General features: G+C 40.8%; 1 protein-coding gene across 3 annotated transcripts in view; it reads right to left on the reverse strand.

The window, feature by feature from the left end:
* Positions 1-27,537, reverse strand: part of LNX1 (ligand of numb-protein X 1) — a 120,141-nt gene extending 92,604 nt beyond the window's left edge. The window contains exons 1-3 of one of the 3 annotated variants that reach the window (XM_084517663.1): positions 27,351-27,537; positions 16,760-16,898; positions 11,777-11,872 (exon numbers count right to left, since the gene is read on the reverse strand). The gene's annotated coding sequence lies outside the window, so the exon portion shown is untranslated. The remainder of the gene's footprint in view (positions 1-11,776; positions 11,873-16,759; positions 16,899-27,350) is intronic. The other 2 variants (XM_084517664.1, XM_084517662.1) reach the window with 2 other exon arrangements.
* Positions 27,538-27,752: the final 215 nt, after the last annotated feature.

Below are 27,752 nucleotides of genomic sequence, written 5' to 3' on the forward strand. Positions count from 1 at the left end.
TTTGTGGGCATTTCTGGTTTTGATTGTTTGTTCGGTTATTTTGTTTGCTTTTTTTTTTTTTTTCTTCTGAAAAATAAATTCCAGTTTGTTCCACTTTAATTTAGGGCCTTCCCAACACTTTGCAGTGATCACAATGAGAATTGGCTTGGCTCTTGGCCAGAACTGTCCTCCATAAAATCATCAAGTGAGAGATCTGCACATCAAATGTTTACAGTGCTTTCTTCTCAGTACAAGCAGAAAAGCTCTGGACTACTCATCCTAAAGAGGCCTTTTTTTATTCCTTTTTTTTTTTTTTTCTTTTTTTTTTCTATTCCAGGAGCTTGTGAGGGTTCCCATAAAACAAGCCTATCTCCTCCTATCCTCATTTAGCCACATCTGAAGCAGCAGCTACGTGTTTCAACACTGATGTTGGAAAGGTTACTGCAGAAATCTGACAATCTTTCATATGCAGAAGGAATAGTTTACCCTATGTATTTCTGAGTTTCTTTACTGTATCTATGGAGAAAATTAAGGCTGAATATTACAGCAGTTCAAGAACATTTTACAGAAGAACAAAAAAAAAAAAAAAAAAAAAAAAAAAGAGAGCACCACTGAAACATGGCATAAATTTAGGTCACTCCTAAATTATTATTTTTTCTTTCCTTTATCTTATTAAACACATGCAACAATGAGGTTCTTTGTGCCCCTGGTATTACTATAAGCCTACCAGTGGCTTTTCAGCAGGGATTGGAGGGAGAAGCTCCTGACCTCACACACGCAGAGGTGGGTACTCTCATTTCCCACTCCCCCACACCCTCCTTTGTCTTTTCACTCACTCAGCTTGGGCTATCTCCACGTAACTCGAACCAGCAAGCATTTTCAGTTGATAATCATGGTTACACAACAGGAATCTGTAGCATTTCTCAAGCCCAAGACTATATAATTTCAGAATTGTCTCACGTTACCATAATTTTATTTATTTCATGGAGTATAATTAGATTCCTCTACAAAAAGTCATAAAATGAAAAGATGGGTTTTGTTATAAGGACGTTGTTGTCACTTTGCTTAAGCATTGTCTTTCCCTATATTGCAAACTAGCAATACTCTTGGAAATCTTTGCTGAGAGAGGGTATCCTATAGCAATTAAGGTATCTCAGTGGAGCGATATGAAACACTTGAGGAAAATGGATCAAAAACTGTGAAAGACTGAAATATTCATCTCCTGCCATCTGCTACACAGAATATATGTTATTTTACTCTCTTAATGCCTGTAATCTTTCTGTGTATGGCAATTTAAACCTCTGCTCTGTTTTAAAATAGAAAGGTAAAACTTCTTTTCACACTCTATTTACTGGCCAGCTGGAACTACAATGCCTGTTCCTGCTCATTTATGAGGGTTTTGAGTGGAGAGTGGTGGGCAGCAAACCCATTTAGCTTCTTCACGTAAAAAATGTTGATAGGAAACAAGGGGAAAAATGCCTGTAAATGCCTTCTTTAAAAGACGTAATGGCCTTATGAATGAAAACTGCTCTCTTAAACTTCATTTCACAAATACCCTTCTCAAGGCCAGCATTACTTACTGAGAAAAGATCTCAGTGTCCAACCAGAACACGCTGCGTGGCCTCGCACTGTCCTTCACACCACGGGTGGGAGGTGGCAACAGAGCCACAGGCTCAAAACCCAGGCTGAAATATCATTAGAATGCAATTAGAGGATATAGCACAATCATGGAAAAGGAAAGTGCGTAACAGCAGAAAATAAATCATAGATAATTGAAACATCATTTCAGAAACTATTGAGACTCACATCTTAAAAACACAACAAAGTATTCTTGCCTTTTTTTTTTTTTTTTTTTTTTTTTTTTAAGGGAGGTTTTGTTTGTTGGTTTGGTTTTCATTTTTAAAGGGCAAACTTGGTCCTGTAACTACTTTGCACTTTGTAGTGTTATTTTTTCTGTCTGTGTTTATTTCATCTTCCTTTGTCCACTGTTTATACATCACTTTTTCGCAGAGTGCTAGTTCAATGTCAAAAAGAGGCAATTCGAGTGGAGATTAAATATTTGTCATTTTATCATCACTATTGCCAAAATCCTATTTAAGATAGTCCCTTTGAGATTCCAAACAAAAAAAATAAAAACAAGAATACAAAATTAAACAGTTTTCTAACTCAAATGCTAGCTCAAGACAGTAACAGGCTGTGTTTTGGCTGATCTGACTACCAGAATGACAGCTTACCAGGCACTCTTTACCTGTGTAGTGATTGCTACAATAATCATTTTGGGTTTGTGTTTGTCCTTCTCTCTCTGGTTACAGGAAGATCTGTTCTGTTGTGATGTGCGTAGCAGCCCAGTTTAACTAAACAATGACTGTCCCTAGCTCTTGCTCAACCTACGCTTCCTCCCTCCCTGCAGCTGTGGTCTGAGGAAGAGGTCCCACACTCTGGATGAGGTCCTGGAGCTGCTGAAACAGGACCACTGGCCAGCGTTACTCCAACAGGAGATGAGAAGCTTCCCTAAGAACGGAGAGGGTCAGCAACGATCCCGTCACCCTTCCTCTCATCCAGCTGGTGGAACTTTGATCTCATCTTGGTTGAAGCAGGGCCAGAGGCTGCTGCTTGCTTCCTGGAGAGATGGGGACAGCTCTCCGGTTTAGTGGATTACATTCATGTAGTAGCAGATACACAGGCAGGAGTTGTAGTCATACAACTGGCCCCAAAGTCAATGATGCCTCAGATTGTTCTAGACATCTCTTTTAGGTATTGGAGGGAAAACCCCAAACCAGATCTTCAGGTGTACAGAGGCTGCTCATCCCACAGTTGGTACGGGACATGGACAGACCTCTCCTTTCTGCAGAAGTAAATCTACACAGAATAAGGACTGCAGCAAGGACCAGAATTTCCTTTGTCTGCCAGGCATAATACAATTGACAAAACTTCTCTGTCATTTCCTTGCTTCAGAGGATAAAGTTAATTAAGTGAGAATCTTTTTCTCTAAAAAGTGTCTGATTTGCTTCAAGCCCAGCCTTTTTGATTTGCCTGTTCGCTGCTGTCATGAAACACAGGAAAAATCCACTTCAGAATATCTTGGCTTGCCACAGACAGTCTGTTGAAACCAAGCTACCACACGTTCAGAAGGAAAAGTAAAGTGCTCATGGAACATGTCCCACAGGCTCATAAAAATGTAGTCATTAACAAAGATAAAAAAGGAGTTTAAGTGTGACAGTTACAACAGGAAAGAAAATGCCAAGAGCAGCCCAGATCTGGAAAAACACGGAAAAAATCTTAAGAGCGGAAAGACCGCAAATGATGTTTCTTTCAGCTTTCTGCCGAAAAAAAAGCCCTAAAGTGTCTGCAACTTGAAAAGCCTCTAAATTGAGAAAATCCAGAAGAGATTTTTGGGACAAGGAAGCATCCTGCAAGCAGCTGCAGATTCTACATCCACCATAGCCACCTGAGCTGGTGCAGACGACATCCTCCTCTCCAACCCCCAGCTCACGCCGTCAGTGGAGAGCCTGAAGGAGTCACAGCTAATCCATCTGACTGCATTTCAGTTACTGAAGGGGAAGTCTTGTATTCGGTCTGCACATGGAAAATATCAGCTTCCCAGAACATTTCTCCAGTTTTATTATTAATATTTTTTAGTTACTTTCTAAGCCTTTAATGAAAATGGGAAACTTTACACCCTGCTGGTGGCAGAATTGTTTCAGTTTGCCTGGATATAGTAGGCTCCACAGCAGATGAGATATTAGGAAAAGATAGGATGAGTCTAGAAAGGGACCTGATGTCAACCCATCGTTTCATTCACAGGACCACCAGCTGTATCCCAAGCAGACACATGCTAGGAGGCCAGCAGAAGACAAGCTGTGCACCTCCACTCCAAGCACATTTTCAAGGCAGCCAAGCAGCGTTAGGAACCAGATCTGCAGAAACCGCACATGGGCTGTGTTTAGCACGGTGCCAGCAAGGTGGTATGACACAGATTTACACCAGAAAATAATCACAGCTACTTTCAGCTTGGTTGCTTGTCCATGCTCCCTCAGAGAGACCAAGTGTAACCTTTCTGATGAGGGTGATATAGCTTTGACATCTGTTTCCTTAGCTGGGAGCTACTAGGCTATGATTTCCCTATCCCAAAGCAGACTTTGAGGTGGCATTGCTTGGCTTTTCATACAGAATAATCTTTACACAGCCATCACACCTAGGACACCTAGGAGAGACTTAAATCACACTTGGAATAAAAAAAAAAAAAAAAAAAAAAAAAAAAAAAGATAAAATAAAAAATCCAGGTTCTTTCGTGTCTTTGGCGCCTTTACAAAGTAACTAATAAAAACATTGGCAAAACAGAAAGCAAATGGCAGCCAGTGAGGTTTGGAGGGAACATTGGCTATGGTTTTCAAAAGTGAAATGACTTTTCCTTCTTACTGCATTTCCTGTGAGATCCTGCCCCTTAACCAAGCACTAAATCTCAATGTAATTACTTTTTTTTTTTTTTTTTTTCACCCTACCATGGCAAAAGTTAGCCTAAACCAGCTTGGATAGAGTTACCTGAATTATTTTTTTTTGCACCGCCCAAGTTAGTTCAAATGCTACATGGGATAAGAGAAAGCCATATGTAATAACGGGAAATGTAGTAGGGTGTGTTAGAGCTTTTCTTGCAAGAGAAAAGGAAAAGAAAAAAAAGAAAAAAGATCACCCATATGAAGTCTAGACTTGAAATCAATTTGCAAAGCCATGCAAAGGAGGTTACAGGCACCCTGGGTTTGTAGGTTTGTTAAGCTTTATAAGAAATGTACAGACTTACATTATTTGGAATCGTGAAAACCCACTTGCTGCACACAAAGAACAGCAGGTAACATACAAACACCATTGCACCGAGAGGAGTCAAAGCAGTTGGTGCAAATGGTCTGGGATGTGAGCATGTGTGCTGGCATTGCTCACATTCCTCTCTCCCCGCCACACGGTGGGCAACGGGAATTTACAATTTACAACTGGCAGGCTGCTTACATGTTCTCCCAATATGTTAACCGTTGTCTTGATTTGTATTGTTTTTCCTAACATCACAGTTCCTTCACTAGGCTTTGTTGTGGGCAAGGTTATGTACATGGCAAGGCTTCCCATATGGAATGGTTTAATGACTCTAGGGTAGCAGTGCGATCACTAGGGGTTGCAACAGATGGGGCTTAGTTAGACAAGGAGCCAGTTACTGTGGGTGTTTTTACAATTGTTTTACGCAGCTCTCCTATCACCACGTGGAAGTAAAGCAGATGAGAGCTCTCCAGGGTCGGAGAGGCTGGCTAGAAGGGAATATGTTGGCTGAAATAAAAAGTGAGTGAATAAAAGCAGAGGCTTAATGAATGACCTTTATGGCTGCATCTGAATGTCAGTCATTGACCAGTCCTATAAGCACTGCTTAGCCACTGATCTTACTATCAGCCAAGGGTAGCCACTGATTGTCCTCCAGGTTGTGGCTGACCCAACTAGTCTAGCCAACAGCCAAGGCAGGAGCAACCACGTCTTCTTCAGCTCTTTCAGCACTAGGTCCACTTTCTCCATCCACCTCCACCCCAGAAGATTCAGGCATGCTATGCAACAACATGCATATTCATTGCGCTATGTGGGCAGAGAAACATGCTCAAAACCTCAGGTTGAAGCCTTATAGCCTGAATTAGAACTTACAGTCACAAAAAGTAGTCGGAAATCCCTAATATCTTGCATGTGGGGTTTGCAAGCCCCACCTGTCCTGAGGGCAGGTTAGGTTCAGGTTTAGGCTGGGGTTATATTCCACAGGGAAGAGGTTCTTTGCTTGTCTTCAGCTTGTGCTTCTCTCTGTGGAACTGCTATCTCCAGCTGTGAAGCCACCCTGAGAGAGGCAGAAGGTGGTGATTAAAGATTGTCCTGTCAAGGGATGAAGGTACCTTGCAGCTTCTTCTGATTTCCAAAACAGGCTTCTGGGAAGTGCTAAGTGACAGCAGACTTGGTGAGTGTGAGTCTGCCCTGAATACTCTGAGAGGTGGCGTGGAGACAGGAACAACGTAGCCCTCCCCAGCTCAGTTCAGAAGAAAACATACCTTCTGCCCTTTCACTGATTCAGCTGATCTCAAATATAATGGAGCCATAGATCTTCTGCTCACGGGGTCAAGGAGCAAAGAAGAGGGCAGGGTCTGGGCCAGTAACAAAACAAAAATCAACTGGAACAAAGAAGAGCATTTAGATGAGGGGAAGAAGAAGGAGCTGTGTAAAAGCAATGACATTTCTGATGGAACAAAAAGCATATTTGCTGAAAGCCAAGCATTGGATCCAGGGAGGAGATTTGAATCATTCCCTTGGACCCATTCCACTTTTAATAAAACATTAACTATTCATTGAGAGAGAGCACACGTGTGTGTATGAATCAGTAGCCTGGCGGGTCTTCATCTGAGAGATGAGACTTCCTGAGCACCAGCCCCTCTTCTAGTAAATGTTAATTGTTTATACAAAGTGGAACAACTTCAAGAGGAGAGACTGAGGGCCTCCCAGCTGCCTCCTCCTTGAGTGAGGTAGAGACAGGAGACCTGGGCAAGTCCCTTAGCTGCTCCACCACTCACCGAAGAGCACACACACACATACCTCTTCCTCTCTTTTTCTTTAAAGTTCTCCAAGTAGAAATATTTGGGGTTTTGGTTAGAAAAAGCTGCAAAACAGAATCCCTCTTAGCGCTCTCTGACTTGGACTTACCCTTGCATTTTTCCAGCTGCAGAGCAGCCCTGGTGCTGACCCGGGGAGAGGAGCCCTTTCCAGCCCCAGCTCTCCCTGTGGTCCCCCACTGCTGCCCCACACCTGCCAGAAGATTTGTGCTCTCTTTTGAAACATCACCAGCTGACAGGACACTGCAAGGGGGAAATGGGATTTATGCGAGCACTGCTAAAAGCAGCATTGCTAACGATAGTAGGGAATGGCTCCCCATAACAGTCGGCCACCTCTATCAATCTTTGCCATGGACATGAACCCAAAAGTGTTAGCAAGCCTGTTTTGATTAAACACTACTTAAAAACAGCACACAATAAGGCTCTCTTGCATGTATCAGCTGGTCACAACCAGCTCTCAGACAGTATATTTTCAAAACCTGATTGTGCGTCACATTTCCAGCAGGATCACTCCCTGCTAGCTGGCTGAATGCTTAAAAGCAGTGTTTCTCCGCCATTTCAAAATCAAAGGACAACCCAACACTGGGGATGGGAAGAGAGGCCAATGTCCTTCTTGTATCCCATGTTGTTCAGGGGCTGGCAGAACAGGAGTGAAACAGTGTCCTTAGCACTAAAGAAGTAAAATGCAAAACTGTTCTTTTAATTATTAATTGCACACTTTCCTGACTGGCAGTGTCCATGTCAAAGCTGTGTTCCCATTGCCATAACCAGAGGGTAGGTTGTTTTGGTGCCATCACATCAGTTATCATATTCCGTTGTCCCATGAATCAGACAGGGCCTGCAAACAACAGGCTGCACAACACTGGGCTGAGGCAAATATTGCCAGCCCATCATTGCTTACATTTTCTTGTACATGGGGAAAGCAGACTTTTGGCTCAATCTGCCAGGGTGCAGCATGGCTCATTCTGATTTGCATCAGACCATTGCCACTTGCTCTGCAAAGCTTTATGTGTAGGCCTCAATGGGGCAGGACCACACTGAGACAGCCTGGATAGGGGTTTGAGCGTTGCAGGTTCATACGAGCAGGCACAGGCAGCGAGACCATGGAGATTATTTGCAGACCAAGATGAAAAGCACCAGATGGACTGGTTTCCTGTTGCATTGGAGCTCTTCCCCTAGCACTGCGCAGTGCCAATGTCATCTGGGTGCTTCGCATTCCTTTCCAATTCAGCAAATTCAACTTTGTGAGTCATCCAAGCGGATGGCTGAGCTAGATTAAATGCACGGCATGCCTCACTAAGATAATTAAAAAGTTAGTAGGAAGAAGCTTACACCAGGCCCTAGGAATTGCCCAGCACAGCTCTGCTAGACTGGAAGCAGCAGCGACTTCCACATGAATAATCATCGTGGTGGAAGGCCTGCCATTAGTCCTAAGCAAATCAAACCCAGGCAGCAACAGCACAGGAGATACAGCAACAAACAGAAGTATTTTGAGGATTCAACTCTTCCTAGAAAACAATTTTCATTCCTTTACTTAGTGCTTTTTATGGGAATGACAGATGTGCTTGAAAAGTAGGAGTTCATTAAGTCTTTCTAAACAGGAGCAGGCTGAAAACAGCTCTGATTGGGAACAGAATCACAGAACCACAGCACGGCTGAGACTGGCAGGACCCTCTGGAGCCCACCTGTCCCACCCCTGCTCCAGCAGGGCCACCCAGAGCTGGCTGCCCAGGATCATGTCCGGGCGGCTGCTGAAGATCTCCAAGAACACTCCACAGCTTCTCTGGGCTGCCTGTGCCAGGGCTCTGTCACCCACACAGTCAAAGTGTTTCCCGATGTTCAGGAACATGCTGCTGAGGTTTATTTGGGACCTAAAATGCTAACACTAAGAGCAATCTACCATAATGAATTTCCCCGAATTTCAGAGCTAGTCTGGAACGTTTTCAAGAAATGCTGAGAAAACATCAGTGTGACAACAGCACAAAGTACAGGCTGGGCCAATTCTATGACTGTATCTACCGCAGACACATACTACGCACCACAAAAACACATGAAGGAAAACAAAATTTATACCCAGACTTCAAATATCTGTCAATATACACATGTTCTTTTATCATATATTCACGAACACACATTTTATATAGCATTATGTGTATATGGGATATATACATGTTGATGTGTACTTTCCCCCACCTTCCTCATCCACAGTGAAAGCAAAAGCAGTTCCTTTCTCCACAGGAAGAAACCTTTGTTTAGAGGAAATGGAGCAGACTTAGCAGTCTGGCTCTTAGGTACTTGTATAAGATTACACAGATGCTACACAAAAATCTTCTAATTGCTATGGGAAAGTGGAATATCTGGAATTAAGCAATGGATCACACTAGAGTAAAAAGAAAGACAGCTCAAATCAAACCTTAAACAATTTATCGAAGCATATCTAATGTATTCTTAACATCCCAGGAAAGCTGCAATTTTTATGCAGAAAAAAGAAAGAAAAGAAAGAAAGAAAGAAAAAAAACAGGTTCCTTGGAAGCCAACTGCTAAAATCATTAAGGCTTCCTGGAATAACAACGCATTCCCTTATGCTGTAGCTAGACCTGTCAACAACAGGAGCCCTGAGGAATCTCCCGTGTTTGCTGGTTACTGTGCTCGCCCGCAGGGCCCTTACATCATGTCGCAGTGCTCCTCTCCCAGGCAGAGCACAGCTGGCTGTAGCTTGACCTGGAGCCTAACAGGGCCGCTCCTGAATCGACCCGACCCCACAGCTGCAGAGGGGCAGACCATCCTCTGCACTACACGAGGTGGCTATCTGGGACATGTGGGTCTCTGTGGGACATGATCATCCATCCCTGCTTCTTTCTGCCCGTTGGATACGTCCATTTCTTTTCCACCTTAATGCACACTCGCCTAAAACATACTATCTCTCATTTATTGTCTTTGCTCACATTGCTTATGTCTCCTTTTTCTCTTCTTCCTTTTCACCCATGGCCACCCAAGCTGATTGCCTTCCCTCTGGAAAAGCAGCTCTGTAGAGGGGGAATGGATCTGGCCCAGCAAGCTACTCTGACATTGCAGAACATGCTCCCAGACAGGAAAACAGCTGAAAATGAGACAATTCACAACAGCAAGACACCTGAGGGCTCTGTGTCAGCACAATAGGCTACTGCTAGACCTGACTGAATGTCTGCATATGCACTGGTGAAACTGTTTAAACACACCATCGGGACTGAGTTTTCTCTTTGTAATACCATGTTTGTCTTTAATTTTTCATGTAAAGTATTGATGCATATAATCAAAATTTTAATTACCTGAGTTAATGAATTTTAATTAGATTATAATTAATTTTAATCACAGTTCCATTAAAATAAATGTTAATTTTCATCCAGCAAAAAAGGTACCTTAATATTTTCAAATATGTTTTATCTTTATTTTTTAGTTTTCAGAAACAATGACTGCTGAAGTTCCTCTCAGATGATGCTAACAAACTGAAAGACAAGGGAAAGTGTCTAATAGTTTTAATTTATTCTTAAAGTTTCCTAGAACAATAGCTTGAACAGAAATCTAACTTTTTTTTTTTTTTTTAACAAAACCAAACATTTATTTGTAAACTATTTTCCAAGCTCTGCAATTGGATCTATCACACTGTCACCATAAATGTTATTTTTGTTAGTAAATGCAAACACATGGATGGAGCATTGCTTTTGTGAAATGTTCCTCCTGTGTTTTTTATTTTTTCTTCCAATCCAGTCTTTTAGGGGAAAAAATAATTAAAAAATCATAGTAACTCTTTCAATAGACCTCAGGGGTATTTAATTGGTAATAAGCAGATGAGGCCACCCTGGTGGTGTGTTTGATGTGTTGCTCTCCTGAAGCACAGGGTATGGATTAGGTTACAGAAGAACGGTTGATCCAACCTTGAAAACACTATTCATGATAGCTTGGATCCACAACTAAATTTAAGCTAAATAAAGACAGCTGCTATCTTTACAATGAGCTCAAGTAGGTGAATCTGAGCAGGTTTGAAACAATGACTTGGGAGACAGTTAACACACTCTGAGGCAAAAAAAGTTTTCATCTCCACTAATTTTTGCTTTTGAAAGCAGGTTTTCCTCCTGGTCATTGGTTCTAAAGAGGGACAAAGAGCATGCTGCTCCCAGCTTTGCCTGTCCATAGTGGCAATGCTGGCCCCAAAATGTGAAGGTTTTAAAAATGAGAGTCCAGCTCCCATGGTTCAATGCCTGGCAGTAATGTCTGAGCAACTTTGATACTATCTGTTTGAAAGGGCTTGGTTTCAGATGCTGAAAGACAAACATGTTACTGACTGACTGTAAATACCAAGGATGAGAAAATTATTCTTGTCTACTTCTTTTGGGCTAATTTACAAGTAAAATGGTTACATAGATATAAAGCAAGAAACATCTGGAAATGATGGGCAATTTGAGAATTCACAGGTATTTATTTTTTCTGTTCTGATATCGCAATGTATTTCCTGAAAGCTTTTCACAGTCTAGGCAACTAGATTTTATATAATTAAGCATAAGTCTTGTGTTGACATAAAAATGTATTTATCCTAAGCAGTCACTGTATGCAAACAATGTGAAGACACACAGTAAAAGAAAGCACAGAAAATGAAGCAAATTAAAGCCTTTCTCTACAAAGAAGGAACTTGCTACATGGAAAGTACACGACTTGCCCACAAACGCAGAAAGCTGGTTGTGCACAGATTTCTAAGCCAAATTTTGGAATCTTTAACTAATAATAACTCAACCACGACTGTGTCTAAGCCTCTTGTCTCAGTTCTTGGCTTTTTATTGCTGCATGCACGTATGGACTAACTGTCAACTCTCTCTGTATTGGCTTTGAAGATGAATGTGTCTCTATTTTGGGATGGTTTCACATGTTAAGGGAAGTTTGCCCTTCACTCGTCATAGAAGCAAAGCAAAACAGGCATCCAGAAAAGCAGGTCATACAACTTTAAAAAGATGTGTTACATACAGCCAGCCCCTACTGTGATATATTGAACCAGAAAGCCTCAGCACACACATCCTATCCAAGGAAGATTAAAAATGCTTTACTTTTTTTTTTCTCTCCCCTAGGTCTGGTGTTAGACATATAAATGGAAGCAGCATTGGGTTTTTTCCACACACAGAAGATGAAGAAGAGCAGCTTGTGCTCACCTGCTAGCTCAGGTCAGCTCACACAGGCTCCTTCCTGCTCATTTCCAGGGATCTCTATCTGAACTCTCTGAAACGTGCCAAAGATTAACATTCAACCTGTAAAAACACGAGCAAAACAAAACCGTTTTCCTGAAGCTTTAGCAGGATCTACGGTAGCAGCTGGCAAAGAATTGTGCTGATGTGTAACAGCATAGGGAACTGATTTAACAAGTAAATTAAGTATTTTCTACACCTTGTATATATTCAAGTCTCTTACCCCCGGGCATACTGTCAATGAATGCAACTGCAGCTCTGCCATGACAGCCCCACATTCAATAGCACCTTTGTCAGGGAAAAAATGTCAGGGCTTTCAGGCAAACTGTAACAGCAGGTCAGTGCTTGGAGCCCTGAGCCTAATTATTGGCAAAACAGCATTTGAAGATTTAGCTAGTTTGCACTATACTTGTTCTCTGCCCATTAGTAAGTATTTAAATAGAGTTAATTGGCTACTTGCAAGGTCACTGCAATAACTTTTGCAACAAAGCCTGGGGAATTCTTGCACATGCACGCTGAGTGGCACAGATTAACCTGGTGGCAGTGAAGCATGCAGCTTCTCCTCAGCCTAGTGACTGCTTCTGTCTATGCAGAACTACATGTAAAAACCCATGGTTCAATAGTCAATATTCATTTAAATTACTTTGTATTTAGGGCTCAAACTGCTGTGCGTAAATGGGAGAAAAAAAAAAAGAATACTGCTAAAAGCTAGGAGCTGATTTCTTTTCCCCCACATTATGCACTTGGAGCTAATCATGGCTCAGCAACACAGCTATGCCCCGTGAGATTTCTCTCTACACACATTCAAATATTCCAGGTCCTGTTTCTTTAGTGCTGTTTAAAGACCATATTTCTCTCAGGTGGACACAGATTTGTCAGAAGATAGTTTAAACTCTATGTTCCCTTTGTGGTTAGTAGCTGCATTAAAGAATTCCACTAGCATCATAAATTATGCAACTAGCAATCTATTGTGCTTGAGTCAGTCCTAAATTATGTGCCAATTTGTAGCTCGATTGGGTAGTTTGCATAATTAATCCAACACATGTTCTATATTTTATCTTTGCTCATAAAGTTGTAACAGTCTGCGGACCAAGAACTTCTTAATGAAGATCATGAACTTCTCAAACACATTTATTAAACTGCTGACAGAAAATTCACAAAAATCAACATGAAAAAAAGATCAGAGAAATCAGAGGGAGAAAATTACCCTAACTGTGCCTGTAACAAGCTCTAAAGTAGCCATCACTTCTTAGAAAAAAAAAAAAAAAAAAAAAAAAAAATGGGATCATGGAGAAAATGTCAAGACAGGGCTCCGCAGAGGCAGTATGAAATATTAAAAATTATTTAAAGAAGAAAATGTTCTTTCACTGCATTTGTCTATGAATATATTCAGATTTAAATTATTTTTTTTCCCAAGGCTACAAGAGATACCAGGACAACACAGGAGATACAATGAAGGTCTATCAAAGCATGAAAGGCATAGGGAAAATAAACAGGGGATGATTATTCCCTTTTCTTTAACACATGTTACCAAGCAGCAAGGCTTAAATTCAACACAAGGAAATACATTTCTAACCACTCCAAAAGGTCCAAAACCCACCGTGAGCAATACAATAACTAATCAGAACCATAGAGTTTTAGTCTTCTGTAGATCCTAAAGGTAACAGCTTATATGGAGCTTGTGGCTCAGAATTCCCAAACCTGAAGAGGTTCTTGAAGGTGCCTTGTGGTACTCTATGCACGTAGTTTTACCCCCTTCAATGCCTTTTGTTACGACCCATTTCTGGACACAGGGTGCCAGGCTGTAGGGACCGTTAGGGAGAACTCTTGAAAGATTTTAGGCACAACAGTTATTAAAACTTTCAGCAGTAAAACTTACCCCTGTGTGGAGAAGGAAAAGAAGCCAAGCTAACATAAGGACCTCAGAGCTGCATCTTCAATAGAGTTCTTCTTCACATTGGTAAATGAAATGTGCAAACTAGACTTAGTCCATGTTTCCATGGTCATGGTGATGTGAGAAAACTACAAATTAATATATGCTGACAACCAGACATTCAGAGACCTACAAGACTGCCCTTGCCTTGTAGTAAGTTCATCCAAAATAAGAACAGAAAAAGTATTATGCACTTCTAATTGGTCACAACCAACATTTTGTATGTAGAAGTCGACATTCCCAAACTATTTGGTCAGACTTGAAAAAGAGCTTGAGCTAAAATAAAAATCCATTGAGTCCATTTGTTCTGCAGAACAAGGCAGTAAATTATCTGAATTAATTTTGTGAGCTCCTTACTGAAGTCCCTCCTATAAATAAGCCATGAGGCTAGTTCCCCAAACCACAGAAGAAGGCACATAAGAATCAAAAATGGAAAGTCCTCTGACCAAAAACCTGTGCTCCTATACTGTCATAACAGCCTGATTTTGCCTGCAAACTCCCTGTGCAATTGTGGATTTGCGCATACATACGTGAGAGAAGTGGCTGTGCTTGCACATCTGTGCCTTGTTCTCCAAGCAGTTACATCAAACCAGGTTACTTTTGTGGTGAACGCTACAGGGTTAATTGAAAGGAAAGAGAACAAGCCTCTCTCAAGATTTTCTATGAAGTCCTTGCTTTAAAATGTCTTATTTGGTTATTTACTTAAAGAGCTTTTAAGAAGATACTGTCTTATCTGAAAGAGCTTGGCAATGAAAGGAAGAAAATCCAGTCCTTTCAACTAGCTCCTTCCATCAAATGCAAACAGATTCTGGCTTATCTAGTCAATGGATTCCATATTCGGGCTGTTTTCTAAAAAAAAAAAAACTAACAGTGAAATGCAAAAAGAAAACCAATGCACCAATTTAAAAGTACCTCAGGAACAAGGTAAGCAGCTCTTGAGTTCTAAATCCTGTCACACACCATATGGTACGGTGCTTTAGACTTGCACAGAGCACTTACTTACACAGTTTGTTAATCTCAAACGTGCAATTTAAAAGCAAAGCTGTCCAAGCGCTGCCAGGTACAGTTAGTAAGGGAGCAACCATGGGCCTTGCTCACAGGAATACCCATCAGTGTCAGTGCTGCCCTGGTTTCCTTCTTTCAGCCGTTGTAATTCCACAAGTTTCTGCACTTTCCAGGTTGGAAGGAAGCAAATACCATTGCCAACCCTATACACACATGTGCAGTGCTTTGAGGTGTAGGAGAACAGGACCTGGGATCTGAAGAAGGGAAGCTTGAGATGCTCTCAGGTAGATTGGAATCCAAGAAGTAAAAAGCCTGCAGTCCACGCTCCTCAGAAAAACACACCACTGCATGCACAAGAGAGCAGCAGCAAACCAGGTACGATGAGGTGGAATTAGATAGACTCCAGTGCCTCCTACAGATGTCACCTAATGATCCCCTTCCTGATGTCAGTCCCCAGCCTGGCCCAGCCCTTGCTCAGGGCTCTTCCCCCAGGTCCAAGGGCTTCACCCACCCACTGTGCTGCCCTGAGCATGGGAGAAGCACGGCTGCTTCACGGTTCAGACCATGCCAGTGTAGTTCATTTCCTGATATAGGAACATAACTATTTCCACGAACCTTTAAAAAAAAAAAAAAATGTATCCTCTGTCTGTTTTTAGCATACAACTGTGAAAAAAACAGTACTTCTGTATCTTGGAGAAAGAATGCATTTATAGAGAAGTAGAAGACCTTGGCTGATGGCTAGAACTACCAGCCTATGCAGTCACTTTTGAGCATGAATTATTTACAGCTTGTATCAGAAAATCCCCATACCAAGCGTCAGGATGACCGTGCCATTGCGATTGATGGGTACATTCCTAAACTGCCTTCCTTTTTTTCTGGCTCCAGGCTGGATTTTATCCTGAGCAGGGTGTGCTGCTCCTGCTGACAGCGCAGAAGCCCATGCATAGAAAAACAGTCACCCCAAGCCAAAAAGAGGCAGCACTTCTGCAGTGCTTGCTTACACAGACTTTGCTTATATTTTTTTCCAAATTACCACTTAAAAGGATGCACATTTTTCTTCTTTGCTAGGAAAGGACAGGATGAGGTGGAAACTCACTTTGAGGACTCTACCACAAACCAATTTGATGGGAGCTTCCTGCCTCCTTGGTTTAGCTCATGGAATAACAACCTCTGCAGCCACCACCTCATCCCTTCCAAAGAGCCTCACAGTAGGTTTGCCAGACATCACAAATAATGACTTTTCATGTCTTCTCCTTTTCTGTTATAAAGACTGAGCATCTGTCCACTCACTCCAGGATCTCCAGGCATTCAGCAGAGACCCCAGTTCCTCAGGACTACTCTACAGCTCTCTGCTGGGACTCTTGGTGCTACTGCAATCCAGCCGGACTGGGTTTCAAAGAATGATAGAACAGGAAAAAAAATATATCCTGCAGAAGCCAACAATAAATTAATAGGTCCCATAAGGGAAATGTACTGTACAGAGAAGAACCCCAGGTTTCTGTGTGGGTAACTACAGGAGAAAGTTTAGGGGAGATATCTGAAGGGTCCTAATGGTAGTCCTAATGGTATGAGTAAACGTCAAGCTGGGTATTCAGGGACTTATTGCTTCTTCTCTTGTCTTCTGCTATTTTCATGCCCCTAAAATTATGGCACTCCTTTACCATACAGAGCTGCAGAGCAGGAATCAAAAGCGAGCTCCAGCTCTGACAAGATGGCCAAGGTGACGGCCACCAGCATGCAAGGCTTGCCCCTAAATTATTTTTAGCCAACACCGCACTGCTGGTTGGTATAACCTCATAAATAAGTAGATTTTCCTAGCAGAATGTTTCTAGGAGCAAGCTGCCTTGGTGTGGGGCCATGCAGGACGTGACCCTGCTGCTGCTGCACCAGCACGCTTTGGCCGCATCCAGGCACCACCACCACTGCAATCATCATGTGGGTCCCCACCATGCCCAGCCAGCAGACTACTGGGGTGTCCAGGAGCTGGGGACAGAGCCCTGGGCTTAAATTACCTGCACGTTTCTTCAGCAGATGTTGAACTTTGCTTACAGCCATCCCAGAGCCACACGGCACAGTGCTGACCTGCCCCTTGCAGACTGCTGCGGCTGGGGCGCTGATGGTTTTTGCAACTTGCCTCGCACCAGATTTCTCCTGTGAGTTAGCAGAGGCTGAATCAATACAATTATTTTTGTATTTCAGGGATTATTTACATAACCAAGCCAAATAAATCTTGTAAGGAGGAATCTTATTGCAAAGGGTGAAGTCTTTAACTTGTCCACAGCAGTGAAATTCATGGAGCTAAGCCAAGTTAGGCCAGCTGAGTTTCTGTCCCTTCATGTTTAATGATGGAGGTAAAGACCTGGTTCAGAGCTTTATGATACAAAAACATTTTGTAATTCAAAACAGACCAACACCATACAACTGTTCCCAACATTGTTCTTATTTCCAAAGCAGACATTTAGAAGAGAGTGGCACAGCAGTATGACTTGAGAAATCTTTATTAGAATTAGAACAAGAAAAAACAAACAGAAAAAAAACATTAATGTCCAGGGTAATTTTCAAAACCTCTTTGGTAATTTCCTCTCCCCTCCATTTTTAACAAATATGGGAACAGTTAACCACTCAGGAAGAATGCTTTGTAAATTTGGAAATCCAAATAATTCCCCTGCTAGAATCAACCCACATTAAAACAAAGATTTTTTTTTTTATTATTATTTTTTTTTTTATCTAGTGAAGGATAAACATAATATTTCATGTGGGGAAATATGAAACAGGCTTCCCCCCCTCCTTTTTTGTCAGCTGAGATTTTAAATAGCTCTTTAAAAGTGCCGTGTAACAACCAGGCTGGCAGTATTGCAATGAAAAACCAAGGGCAAACCTTTCTGATGTTCACGCAGAGAACACCAAGAAGAGAAACCCAGCCCACCAGAGAGCAAATCTTACTGGGATGAAAGGACTTTGCTACAACTACAAGAAGTCAGTGCAGCAGTGATCCTGTCAGAGTAAGACTAACCAGCAATGCCTTCTGTCCAGCCGGCAAGACTCACTGCTCAGCCAAGACTTTGCACGACTCACAAGGTCAGCCCTGCTGCCCACTGCTGCTGAGAAACAAAGTCTGTGAAACTTGGAGGCGGCTTGGCCAGAAACTTCTGACTCAGCTTTGGTTTTTCAGCTCTTCTTGCAGCTCAGATAACCCCCCTTCCTCTCTCCCTTCCTCCCTCCCTCTCCCTCTCTCTTTGGTACCCACCTCCAGACATATGACATTGGGCCAGTCTCATTAGACCTTTTATTTTTTTTCCCCAGCCTGTAGTGCATCAAAACCCATCTGCATTTTGGTGGAGTGATCATCATCATAACATCTTCAGGGGATAAAACAAGCCCAGGTTCAAAGAGCCCAGCTGCGAGCATGCACCAGCTGGTCTTCCCTGCAGTAAGCGCAGCAAGGAAACAGGGATAGTGCATAGGCTCCAGGTATTGGTATGAGTGCCAAGAAAAGCAGGAGGGACCAGAAGCTCCTGACTAAAGAGAGAGATCTGGTGGCTCCCAGAATGGCATCCTATCAGGTTTTTGTTCAAAAATGTTTGTGGATAAAGATGCAAGATGTATTTACCATGCTCACATGAACCCATCTGGTGTTGTCTGCACCCGAGAACCTCTTTCAACCCTTCTGAAATAAAAAATCTGCAAGGCCTGGGAAATACAGAGCCAACAGACAAAACCAACAGACATCTTGTCTGCTATAGCATTAAGAAAGTTTTTTTTTTTTTTCTTTATAGTAAAGGTGATATTGAATGCAAAGTGTAATTTAAGTTGAAAATATTAAGATGTGTTGGGGTGATAAAGGCAAGAGAAGAGCACAGGAAAAAAAAAAAAAGTATAAAAATGAGCAAAACCAACCAAAAATATGGAAAAAAAAAAATCAAAAACCTCTCTCTCTGAACAGCACAAATTATTACAGCCCAAACACATCAAGGAATGATTTCATGTTCAGATGTCCACATATCCTCTTAGCAACTGGAAAAATGTTCCATCTGGAGGAAACGATCTTTTTGACCATTGAAATCCATTGGCAACGTAATCAAAAAAGCTGGCATTTCCATTCTGCCCTGTATCCAGGCACACGCTATTTTGCTCTTACCTGTACAGCTGTTGGATGTTGGGAAGCTAAAAAAACAGACCCATGTTCTGGATGTAGATCAAACATCTTTACTACATGCAAAACCAGGCACTCCATCCCTATTAAAATTCGGCAGAAGTGATATATCAATGCATACTGCTGGGAAAATTTACCTGCAGAGAAGCCGACTCCTTTTATAGCTATGAGGAAGATTTTTCCCCAAAAGCTCTCTTTGATGTTATTGTTACAACTGAAAATCCTTCCATGTTCACACGAAATGGCTGCATTGTCTGCTATCCTGGAGATAAAGATTGCAGGACAGACTGACAGATCCAGGCAAGGTTAAAAGTAAGTGGATGATGATTTATCTGCTGGGAGAAATACAGCAAGTTCTAGACTTGTTTACTAGCCCCAGACTAGAACAGCTCATCAAACCAGAGTTGAAGCTCAAATATTTAAAAGTCTGTTATGGAAATACTTTGTGTACACTGAAAATCTTGGATTGGATTCAAAAGCTGTATTTGAAACTGCCATCTCCTAATTAAAACAATATACTCGCAAATGCTTGCTTCAAATGATACCTTGGGCAAATTTTGTGGGTAGAATTTGTTTGGTGAATGGGCATAGGAAAATTTCCTCACAATTAATTTTCACTGATTTGAATGTCTAAACAATTTTATAATCTCATGTTTCCTTCAACAGCCTGATCAAACAGACACAAATGCTAAAGATTGGGGCATGGTTTATTCAATCTCTTCCAGATTTTTGGATGCGCGATGCTATAAATGCTGGGCTGATACTGAATGGAGTTTCATCGTCTGAATTATTTAAATTCAGTCAAGGATTTAATAAAAACTTCTGAAGATGAAATACTCGTACCCTATGAAAAGGTGTTGAAGATTTTTTATAATGAATTTCCTTTAAAAATGATTACCTGAGTTCCCCATAAGAACTGCAGAGCTTGAGGAATTTTAAAGGAAAAAATAATATAAGTTTGTTCTGTGAGGATTTCTTATCTACACAGTTTTTAAAGAATATTCTCATGACAAAGGAAATGTAATTCAAAATGAAATTAAATGTAAAGCTATATGATGGTAAAGTCTGCATTTCTGAGGACAGTTTTGACTATATTTTCTATGCAGGACCTCAGGCAAGTCACCACCTTCTTTCCCACTACAGAATTACTGAAGATCGCTAGATTGTGGAAACTGAAGAGATTTCTTCCAAAAGGTTATTATTCTGTCCGCAGTGCTATCATATAAACAGTTCATCAGTGATGTAACCGACATCTCTTGTATATGATCCAGCCTATTTATTTTTATTTTTTACTTCCCAAAGGGAGAAAGCTGTCTCTGTATCAGGGTGCTTTGTTGAAAAGATGTACCATGGTATTTTACATCAGTAGAAGTAAATACAAAATAATTATCAGTTGAGACTAAATGACTAAAAGCTTGTTTCAGTGCTAACTAAGAAGGTCTTGGTGGTCATACAGAATGATCTTGACAACCCCATATGAGATACCAGTGTGCCAAGTGCCAAGCATGCCTATGTTTTCAGGAATAGGAAACCCAGCCTCAGTCTGCAGAACAAGGTAGGCATTAGATTAACAATTATCAGCTGCAGAGATGAGCTGGGATTCATGACAAGAAACACTCACATTTCAAAGCTGAAGCAAGATAAGCCAGATGATTTGGAAGAGAAGAGAAAGTAAGGATGTGAGTATGGCACTGTTAAGATCAGAAATAGATTTCTACCTACAACCTGATACTTGTACTTTAGGTGCTAAAAAATCTGGAGAAGATAACAAAGAAAGACAAGAAAGACACAGAGGACTTGAGGGCAGAAGAAAATGCCATTGATGAAAAAGCTTAAAGAGTTAAAACCAATTTAATTTATAAAAATAATAAAATGTTCCATGAACAACAGACTTTTTCCCCCCCCCTCTGGACAGGACCTTGAGGGAAACAAAACCACAAGAAATCTCCCCCTAGTCTCAATGTCTCTTATGACCCTTATGACCCCTGTGTCAGACATGAAATGGCAGTTGCTGCAAATAGTCTGTGTTGCTGAAAAGAGAGTACAATGTCTGAGCTCTCCCCACTCTGAGTCTCTCTCCTCTACTCAGGTCAAGTTTTTCATCATCCTGTAGGAACTTTCTTTCTTGAGACTTTCAACTGCTTCCAAATTTGCTCGAGATAAGTGAAATATTTCAAATTTGTTACGTATGGGAAGCTAACAGCAAAAAGGACAAAATCACAAATCTTGTCACTGCATTGAGGTCTTGACAGATTTTTATTTATTTTATTTTTGCTGAGTAGAGGTAATTAGCCACATGAATAAGGCACTGAAGAGTTGACACCAAATCGCCTGTGTATTCAACACTATATGCTGATCTGAAAGAACATATTATAGCCAAAGAGGATGAAGCATCTTGTCCTAATATAAACAGGACAGACAGATGGTTCAGTGGTCCCTGTGAATCAACCACCCTGTGTTCCCAGTCTGGGTGCTGCTGTAGGAAAAACACAGGGAGACCAAGAGTACTTATTCCAGCTGAAATGACCAGGTTATTTTAATCAACACTTGGCTACTTTTAAAAGGCAACTGTGAGACTGCAAAGTGGTCAAGACCTCATCTTATGTTTCTGTCAGACAGGATACCTGGTACCCATGGCTACCATGGCTTGGGAGCACTTCTGCAATTCAAGTTCAGAAGGACGAGCACAGGCTTCCAGGTCTCTGTCTTCTCTGCTATATGGTTCCTCAAGGATCCAACAGATGCCTGCCTTTGCTGGCCTGGGAGCCCTTGCTGCAGCACAAACAGAGCTGTAAGTGGAACACCTCCTCTGGGACTTCGTTCCTCCTCCCTGCTGAGTCTTATGGGCCAGGCTGAGTCCCTGCTTGCATCCTGCCACTTGTAGAGCAAAGCTGGAGGAACCTCACAGTCCACGAGGAGGTTATTGCAGCAAGATGCATCTGGGAGGAAGAGAGAACTTGCAGCAAATGAGGGTGAGAAGAGTCGAGTATTGGCAGCCCTAAAGAGCTGGATTCCCCGAACGAACATGAAGGATTTGGCAGAATTCAATTACATTTTTAAACAGTTACTGTAAGTGTAAATGTTATTTTATCCACCCCCTTGAACTGTATCATCCTGGCCAGCTACCAGCAACCACACCCACGCTCTTACTTTTACAGCTGCAGAAATGGGGTCAAGATAGTCTATGTTCTGTGCAACTCAAAACCTATTATTAAAGTAATTCATTTGCAAATAAATCACCCTTCTTATGCAGCTCCAAATAAAGAAGGAGTAAAATAAGAGCTTGTGAGCTTGAGCCCATTTGCCAAATGCAAATCCTGCTCCGTTCCCTCCTCTGGCCACATTTAAATAGGTAATAAGAAAGCTGCACGAGATTTGGTCACCAAGACATCTCTCCTTGTTTCATTCAAGTTTGGGAAAGTTGATACAGTAATCACAAATGAAAGAAAGAAGGAGAGAAAGAAAGAAAAACTGGCAGGGTTTCAGCCAGTGTGGAAGGTGCCAAGTGATTTCTGAGAGGAAACAACTCACCTTATTTTCAGAAGCACCTTGCACAATCTGGCTTTATATTCCTTGGGTACCAGGTCTGAATTCATTTAGGACCTCAAGTCTACGTCAACTGCTCAAGAGATCTCTGTTCACTCATGTTGTTTTTTTTCTTACTCTCCCCTTTTCTCTTCTTATGTTTCCCCATTAGGGAGGCTTTTCTTATGGGTTTCCAGGAAATTTCACTCAATCTTTTGAATGATAAGCCAGAAGCATGACAGTTTTCCTTTTAGTTCTCTGGTAAAAATTCTAAGCTTTGTTTACTTCTGGAAGTCTGCACATGGTTGTGTCTCTCTCCTGTACCTTTTCTGTGTTTCTGTAAGATACTGGATATGCATGAGAACTGCAAGAGCTTTTATTGTTACTCAAACCTGGCCTGCAAGATTCAGCCTATCTTTAAATAAAATAAATAAAGGAATAGATTGTTATTAAATACAAAGTTATTGTATGCCTGCTACAATAATCACAAATATACAAAAAGATTAGTCAGCTTTCATGTGATGAATTAAAGCCACTGGCTGAGCTTTAAAGTGATACCACAACCAGTAAAATATTATGCTGAAATTGAAACAACCAGAACTAAGTTTTGTCTTTCATTATGGTATAAAGAATTCTGAAATAAATTTCCACACTGCCAGTGCAATGATTTAAAATAACTCTTAATGTAGATCACCTTTGCTGGCCCTACATTTTAGGCCTCTGACAGTCAGGCCACCTACCTGCTTCCATGGCTATAGACCAGATCTTGACCAATATCCAATTTATATATTTTATATATATATATATATATATATATAATTTTTTTTTTCATAAATGTGATGTGTTTATATTCACACACAGTTTTTTAACAACTGCTTGAATAAATCGTACCTGATCAAATTCAATACAGTTAATTTCGTTACTGCATACAAAAGGATACTTTTCAATATGGGTCTTTGTAAAGATGCCATGCTTCTTCTCACTATGTGGCCATACAAACTTGAGCTGGATTTTTTCTAAAGGAAATTTCCAATCATATTTTTATTTCTTTAAAATAATACTTGAACACACACAAAAAAGTTTTTCTTAATGTATTAATATTGGTAATATGTGGAAGTCATACTTTCTAAATCCCAGGCAAAAATCAAAGAACACCTTATATCACAGTCTGTTCTCCTGGACATGCAGACCACAGCAACACACCACCATTGGCTCACGTGTAACTCATGATGGACAACAGTTTCCAAAGCTTTTTCTTCAAAATCATACCTGCAGTCCCCTGCTACCATTGCCACATCCATTCAGTTGCATGCTCATCTTTTGCATGCTCCTTCATGGTAACTATATCATTCACAATTTTATCAAGGCTACGTAACAATCTCTGGTTGCCCTTAAACAAAACTTATTAAGCTACATGTCAAGTCCCACTGCTTTCCCTCCCTCCCCATGGCCTATGTGACTAAGAACTCGAGTCTATCACAGCCAAAGCCTGGATGCACAATGCACATTTCTGAAAGCCAGGCTGTGTATTCCCAATCAGAAATCTCATAGTGGATTAATGGAGAGAAACAATAAGCAATTTGTCTTGCAAAGTCTGGGATGTTACTACTGAAAGTTGAACTGAACAACAATAAAAAGCAATGATCAAGCAGAGCAGAGTGGCAGTCATTCACTGCTTTCTTGCACCTCCCCTTCTCTTTCTCCCTATGGAACCTACTACAGATGTCTACCAAGCACAACGGTGGTAACAACCTGTGCAGAGACTGTTTCCACAACCAGCACTCCTGTCACCATTGCTCTGACAGCAGTTGTTACCTGTTATCTGGAAATTACCTCATCCTTCATCAACATGTGTCTCATAGGCTTGGGAACTGAGCCCTGAGCCTCCCTGGCATCACCTAGGAATAGCCTCACTTGCTGGGTCTCAGGATAAATTTAGCTATATCCTAGTATTTTTTCTTCCCTAGCTCCCTTTTTGCTCTTCTAATACGCAAAAAGCAAAGTGGTGCACTATTTTTACACTTCAGAGGTAGACATGCCAGGCAAAGGACACACATGAGATTTGGGGGAAAAAAAAAAGGAAAAAGAAAAAAAAAAAATCAATGGTCTCTTAGTCACTCGTCTTTCAAAAAACAGCACTACCAGAACAAAGGCACAACTGTTCCAACACCATAAAGAGTGCATTGATTAAAAAAAAAATAAAGCTTGCATACTCTTGGCATTCCTGTCTCGTTTAATCTTCATGAAAAAAAATCATAAAACTGCTCAGTTTCTATTTGTCTGTTCCTGTCATGATCAGTGACAACAAAAATTGCCATAAGAGTGAAGGAAATGCCATGCCAGCTTGGGCAATCTCCACACACCACCAAGTAGAGGGATGGAGCAATAGGATCAGGACAGAATAATATAAAGTGGAAATTCCCCATAAGCAAGTTGTGCCTTACAGATTTTCTGAGCTGGCAGCTGCACACACACTGTTGTCTGATGGGCACCAGCGCACCTTTGCTTTGTTGAATCTGGCTAATACTTCTCGATGGACATCACCTTTTTGGTCTTAACAAAAGCCTGTAGTACTGTGTCCTACACTTTAGTTACAGGAGCATACAGAAGGGCAACAAGGTCATGAAAAATCACACGGGAACAAGTCAGAGAGGACAAGCCCAACTTGAGCAAAACTGGTAACAGGACAGAAAATACATTTCAGCATCATTACAATTATATACTTTCTTATAATTTTGACAAAGATATAAATATTAGGCCAAAGATTGATGCAAATGGCTGACTATCTGGTGTGTCAGCAGTTCTGGTTAAAAAATTAATAGTTTTTTTTTTCAAAATTTTAGCAAACTAAAAATATTTCAGTCACAAAGGTGAAAGACTCATGTTCAAACATGAAACAAAGTCATTCTTAGTTATAAAATATTTTGTTGATTTTTTTTTTAAGGCAATACAAAAGCTTTTAGAACTATGTCCTATCTTTCCCCAGTACAAGTAATTTGCTGTGATGCTTTCTGAAGTATATTCAGATACTGCCTAAGATCACTGAAGAAGTTTGAACTAAATTATTTCACTCAGCCCTAACTTGTTCAGTCCTGAGGTTTATTAATCTAAAGAAATAATGCTGGTATATTCTTGTTATATTATCAGCTAACAGATTCTGAAAAAAATGCATGATGTTTACCAAAAATAAAGAACTGCAACAAGCACTCAGGGCAAGTGATCTCTGTATGAATTATGAAGGATGAGAGAGAGGGAGAGATTATTCCTAATCTATAGGAATACAGAAAATTGAGACATAAAGGGATGTTTTCCATGTACCCATGGTAAGAACACTGCTAAAATTTCCTCACAGAGCTGATATACTCTGGCATGATAAAAGTGACACCAGCTTCATTCAGAGGAGGTCTTACAGGCTCATTGAAAATTGGTGTCAAACAAGGTCTAAAAAGCAGTTTGTCCTGTCTGCTGTTCCTCAAGCAAAATGCACTAGATTTTCCCTCGTTAATCAAATGTTAATATCTTTCCAATTTTATCTTTTAGGTCCTGTAACAGTTTTCTCTACAATAATGCTGAAGCTGCTCTCACTGGCTGCAGCTGTCTATGGTATGACAGATATGGACAGGAGGGAAGTATGTGTCCTGGCAAACAGATACCTGGCCCAAGCGGATTCCAAAGAATGACACACAGTAAGTATAAACACACAAAAAAAGAACTTCTAAAATATGCAATTGGAGTGAATAATTACAAACACATTGGAGTGAATACTTAAAAAACATAGCTACAAGCTTTTGGAAAGGTAAAAGTGTTCTTCTACCTTCAGTTCAATTTTTGCAACCAATTTCAGAAATTGGAAACTGATTATAACATTCCACATATACACATGGTCACAAGATGAGCCGTGATGACTCCTAAAAATTTGCAAATTATTAAATACCAATGTTTATTACTAGTAAATAATGGTTAATGATTTGTCTTTTTGATTAATAAACCCCAGAATACATTTCCACATTTCATCTTTATTCTACTATTGTGCACCAACTTCTACTACCTATTCTAGTTTGTGCTTGTAACATTTCTTTTCAATGAATAAAATAAAAAAAATAAAACAAATAAAAAAGAAGAGAAGAGAAAAGGACAGATGTTTCTGATTTTCCTTTATATGGATGACAACGTAGAAATGTATTGTGGAATCTGGCACTGACTAGTTCTTGAAGTAGAGTTACCACATGTCCCAGTCACAAAACAGAAACACATAGTATAACATTTCTGGAAGGAATCTTGCTGCAATAAAATGGATCACAAGAAGTTTGCAATCTATGAATTTTACCCAAAATATAATCCACCAAAGATTCCTTCTATTAAGTATCTGAAATTGAAAACCAGTTCACAAACTGGGGAGGGTGCTAGTTGTATTTTACAAAAAATGCATTCCCCATTCAAAAATCTGTGTTAGCTGCTTTCCTATAAGATCACAGAAACAAATCTTCAATATTATGTGGAACATCTTTTTTGATCTGTAAAAAGTGTCCAGCAAGCATGCTGTTTGGAAAAATATTAATATATTTATGAATCAAAAGAAGGACTAACACAACTACATAGCATATCTTTCATCACACGGGCCAGATAACTTCGCTGAATTAATGCCTATTTGAACTACACACATCTCTTTTAGTGAAAAATCAGCTCATGGTTTCAAAAGTTCCTGGTGATGGAGAACATTCCACAGAGCTTGGTGAGCCACTTGGTTAGCAGCCCATTATATGTCACAGAGCATGTGTCAGAGCTGCAGGGCATTGTTTCCCATGGAATCACTTATAATCCTCAGCTTGCCTTCATTTTTCAGAAGCTGAGGTCTTCCTCAGAGTTTTTCAGCACACACCTATGCCCACAGGCTGACCCTTCTATTGCTCTGATACCATTCTCACCTTGGACTGAAACTCCCTGAGCTCCCCTTGAATCATGTCCAAACTTCCCCATCAGCACTTCTGGCCACCTTGGGAGCTCCTGAGTACATAAACAAAGCAGAAATACCTTTGCTTGCTGTGTTTTAAGGTTGCTTTTCAGTGTGTTTCCTGCAGGTTGGCAGAGCAGTGGTTGAGGAGGAGTACACCAGCCCACCTGGGACAGCAGATGCCCTGATGAAAGAGGACATCTGCTCCCACCTGCAACCCATCAAGGTTTTCTCAGCAGTTTACCCCAAGTTTAGGCAACCTATTTTCTCCCAGCTTTAAGATAAGATTTAGGAAACTCCCATCCTACAGTAGGGATAAGGACAACATAGTGACCTGTTCAGAATCATTACAAATATGACAACTCGCTCAAACCCA

The sequence above is a fragment of the Aythya ferina genome, assembly GCF_964211825.1.
Source record: "Aythya ferina genome assembly, chromosome: 4".
NCBI classification, from domain to species: Eukaryota; Metazoa; Chordata; class Aves; order Anseriformes; family Anatidae; genus Aythya; species Aythya ferina.